The sequence below is a fragment of the Parus major genome, chromosome 13 (assembly GCF_001522545.3).
Source record: "Parus major isolate Abel chromosome 13, Parus_major1.1, whole genome shotgun sequence".
Taxonomy (NCBI): Eukaryota; Metazoa; Chordata; class Aves; order Passeriformes; family Paridae; genus Parus; species Parus major.
Genome location: NC_031782.1, coordinates 539,463 through 543,956, shown reverse-complemented (window position 1 = coordinate 543,956; position 4,494 = coordinate 539,463). Strand labels below are relative to the sequence as shown.

Genomic DNA, 4,494 nt, shown 5'->3' with positions numbered 1-4,494 from the left:
ATTGGCAAGGCCAGCCCAAACAGGTTTGTGCCAGTCCCAGGACAAATAAGAGGGTTCCAGTATGGAAGTGACAGAGGGACAAAGGAAAAACAAAGGCTGGACTGGGGCAAGGAGAGATGCTGCCAAGCAGACAGGAACCAGGACAGTTTGAGGTCACATTCTAATTTATATTCAGAAACAGCTTCCAGTTTCAGCCTCAGGATCAACTGTTATTTTTCCCACCTATTATCTTCCTAAATGTCCTTGTGCTGAGAGGAAGCGGCCGTGACTCACGTCTGTCCTTGGATAAATGCTCCAAGGACTGAGGGGCTGCAGCCCTGTGCAGGCTGTGCCAAGGGGCAGATTTAGCACACCCCATCCCCAGGCACATCCCAGTGGAGCCCTGCCCGCTCCCAAAGATGCCTCCCTGTGCTTCCAGCAGCATCCCAACAGCAGCACAGTGACCCAGAGACCAAAACACTGAAATCAAAAACACCAAGGGGGTTTTTTTTGCCTTAAAAACCAACCCTTGATGTAACATCGTAACAAAAAAATGCACTGAGTGAGGCTTCCAGGAGCTTCAAAAGCAGACAAGACATGGAAGGGCTCCAATAGTTTTCTCTTTTTCCCACTGACATTAGTGAGCAACAGCTCAATCAGACAAGCACCATCAGAAAAATGCATGGAGGAGTCTGGAGTAGAAAGGTCATCTTTAAGGAGGAGTTGAGCATGAAAGCAGCTGTAAGAAACCCAGAACTGGAAGAGAAAATGCCATCAGTGGGGTTCTCATTGTGCCCCGTGTCACTGCTGGACATGGACACAGCTCCACTATTATTATTTCATTATAATAAATTTATTATTTGTATTTTATATATATTTATATATAATATAAAATTATTATATTATCCAAGCTATTATTTCAGGGGATTTTTCCCTCATTAGTATGCCTGGTGCTTACAGACAACAGGATTGTTGTGACTGTTTGCAGAACTTGTTTAAATTCTCCAGAGTGTTTGGTTTCAAGAAAATTGTACTTGGGTAATTCTGTGCATCTTGACCCTTCCAAAATTACAATAAAATTAATTTCAAAATGAAACCATCTCAAATTACTTGAACGCTTTGTCTGAAGCCCAAATTACTTCCTTCTCAGGGAGGTTTTGGGGCTATTCACTAATGAAGCAACTTCTGAACTCAGGAAGTTTTACAGCTCCTGGCTAAGCTGCTGCTTTCTTTCACGGAAACAGAAGCATCTCACATAATTGTGTACTTCTAAGAACACGGCTGCTGTTGTTTGGCTGCTGCTCGTCTCCCAGCTGTGCTGCAGACAGACTGCACTGCTGGTCCTGCTGCTGCAGTGGGAGCTGCAGAGAGCCAGGGCCAGCAGCTGGCCACTGCCTGCCGGGGCTGAAACGCTGCTCTGGAGCCACGGGAGCATTCCAAAAACACCTTCCCGCTTTGTTTGCAGCTCTCACACAGCAGCACAGTTTCCCCTGCCCAGCACAACTCGTAGTGCAGCACAGACATTGGCGTTCCTGGTGACTGGAGCTGCCTGTGCCGGGGAAAGCTGCTCAGGTTGCCAGGGTGATCCATCAGCGGCCCCGAGCATGCACAGATGGACGGCTTCAATCCCACATCAGGAGAATTTCCATCATGGAAAAGCTGTCCAGCCTGGCACGGCTGCCCAGGGCAGTGATGGAGCCCCCATCCCTGCAGGGATTTAACACACACGTGGCAGCGGGGGACATGGGTTACTGGTGGCCTTGGCGGTGATGGGGGACACTCGGACTCGGCGGTTTTAGGGGGATTTCCCACCGAAACCGTTCCGTGACTCTACACCACCTCTATCCAGAGCTGAGCCACCGCAGGCAGGAGCAGGGCAGGGAGGAGGGCTGAGGGACTCTGCAGAAGCAGGTTATTAGGAATGAGCTGAGGCCGGAGGGAAGAGCTGCGGGACAGCTTTACCTTGGGCTGTCCCATGAGCTCAGCCCGCAGGAACGAGCAGGAGGCAGATTGGAAGCGAGAGCCCACGGATTAGAAATGTAAAACTGCGGCCCTGGCTCTTCAGAGGCTCGGGGAATGTCTCTGGAAGAGATGAACGATCCTGATGGGAGAGGCTGAGCAGAATGAACGAGCGAGGGAAATCTCCGTGCTTTGATAATTAGCTGAGGACTGACCAGCCCGAAGAGCAGCAGCGCCTGTGCAGCCCTACCCGCTGTCCCTGGGATGGACAGCGACCTGTTCCTCGTGCTGCCCTGCCAAAATTCCGGAGGTCTTTCTTCCTTTTGCAGATTTGACAAAGTAATAAGAGCTCCCGAGAGGAGCCTTTTCCCTCTGCTGCTGCTGGCAGCCCAGCCCGTGCTCGTCGGGGAGCCTGGAGCGCGATCATTAACCCTCCACGGGAAGGACAAGGCTTTCTGCGGGTTAATGATCACGGAGCAGCCCTCCCAGCGGGGGCACAAGCGGCAATTTATCATCATCTGCTGCTGTCGCCTCCATGCCGGCAGCGATGCTCGCAATGTTCCCCACCCCGGCAGCGAGGCGGGAGGGGCTGGGGAAGAGGATCCCCCTCCCGGGAGTGATGCTCGTGGCCACCACAAGCCCTGCTCGGGCTCCGGGAGAGGCGAGAGCAGAGCCCTCGGTGTCAGATGGAGCAGCTGGCCCCGTCCTGGCCGGGGACTGCACGGAGAGTGTCCCTGCAGCAGCTGCTCCGCTTAAAGCAAAGCTGATCTAAATGTTTACTTACATCTCATTTCCAGAGGGGTTGGCAGGCAGGAGATCCAGACAAACATCACCAAATCCACACAGCACTCCCCAAAGGACAGACAGTCCTAAAAACCTCAGAACTGGGAGCAGCGCAGCCACTTCTTGCTAAGCCATGCCTCGGAGGTGGTGGGCTTTTCCTGCAAGGCTGAATCATGTCTGTTCTCTGAAATTTGTATTGTTGCTCGCTTGGCTGCAAAACAAGAATTTCCACTTCTAAAAGGAAAAGCCCTAGGTTTGATCTGGGAGTAACTCCTGCCAAGTTCGTGTGAAAGGAAATGAGGCCCTTCATCTTCGGATGCGTTTGAAAATCCCAATGCAATTCCTTTGCATCTCTGATAAGGGACGCTCTGAAAGTAACATACAGTGCTTGTTTTTCAAACAAACCAATGCAGATTTAATGATAGCCTCTATCTACCTTTCCTTACATTCCCGATCTCAATTTAAAAATACTCGCAGGTATTGCAACAGTCAGCTTGGTTCCCAAAATACATCCTTATCTTTGCCTCTACACAGGAAAGCATTTATCACTTCTCCCCTTTTGTAGGAGTGTCAGCGTTTGTGTGGTAACGCCTTTCTGGTACTTTGTCATGTACTCAGCCGGGGAGATTATCCGGGCGGGTTTTGCAGGCAGCACACAGAAGGAAGCATATGGTGCTCTGTTTAGAGAGGCAATGCCAGTCCCATCACTGCCGAGGTCCCAGAAAATGCATCTCGGATGCAAATTGCTTCCATGAAACCAGGGGAAAAAATAACAGTCTTATTTCTAAGGAAATAAGGTGAAAAAATATTAACTCTGAGGAGGCCAGACAGCACTGGCTGTCAGTTTTTCTGTACTCAGTAGGGTTTTTTCCCCTATCAGAAATCCTACCTGTGTTTTTCTTCTACCCCAGCTTCTGACAACTGAGACTGCACACTGGGGAATTAATTCTGAAATTGGAAATCCCATAAGATGAAAATAAGCAAATTTCAGAGCAGTTACATGAACATCTGCCGTGAAGGAAATATTTGCTTTGCTTGCCTCCACCCAAATCCCAGGGATTCTTTCCCTGAGCCTCCCAAAGGAAGCCTCTCCTCACCCTGTTTAGCAGCAAGGACCTTGCACAGCGGTGCTGAAGGGCAGCAGGAGGGGATGTTCTCTCCCTGCCCTCAGCGATGGTGAGAATGTTCTGCCACAGCCTCACAAAGAGACCACATCCTCAGAGGCAGGAACCAGGCATTTGGATTTTGGGGTAGCTCTCGCTGTCCATTATGGCACAGTTTTGTTTGGAAGCTGGAATTCCTGTACTGCAGAAGTCTGTCAGCCTCACCCCTGAAGCGCAGAGCTCCCAGCTCCCGGTCTGGAGTGCAAGAACCAGCTTATGGAAGTGTCCCAGCACACACGGCCCTTCAGGCACCTGGGGCAATCCCAGTGGTCCTGAGCCAGCAGGAGACTGCAGCAGAGGGGATCAGTAACATCCCTAAAGCTCGGGAGCTTTGGAAGCATGGATGCTCTGCATTAAAGGCAGTGGGAAATGCCCCCGAGCCCGTGTGCAGCAAAGACCCACGAGGGGGTGCAGAACCCCAGCGGGCTCAGGCACTGGGGGCTCCTGGCAGCACCCCAGGCGAGGCTCCTGCCCTGTCCCCAGTCCCCAAGCACAGCCCCAGGGTGTCCCAGCCTCCCACACGGCCTGGCCCCCACCCCAAAAGCACAGCACCCAAGAGATGCCACTGCAGCAGTGCCCCGAGTGTGCCACGAGCTCCCTGAGTGTGCCA

The 4,494-nt window shown here is 51.8% G+C and overlaps 1 long non-coding RNA gene across 1 annotated transcript in view; it reads right to left on the bottom strand.

The window, feature by feature from the left end:
• Positions 1 to 3,254, bottom strand: part of LOC107210887 — a 12,561-nt gene extending 9,307 nt beyond the window's left edge. The window contains exon 1 of the long non-coding RNA XR_001524030.1: positions 2,723 to 3,254. This is a non-coding gene — a long non-coding RNA (uncharacterized LOC107210887). The remainder of the gene's footprint in view (positions 1 to 2,722) is intronic.
• Between the last annotated feature and the right edge of the window lie 1,240 nt (positions 3,255 to 4,494).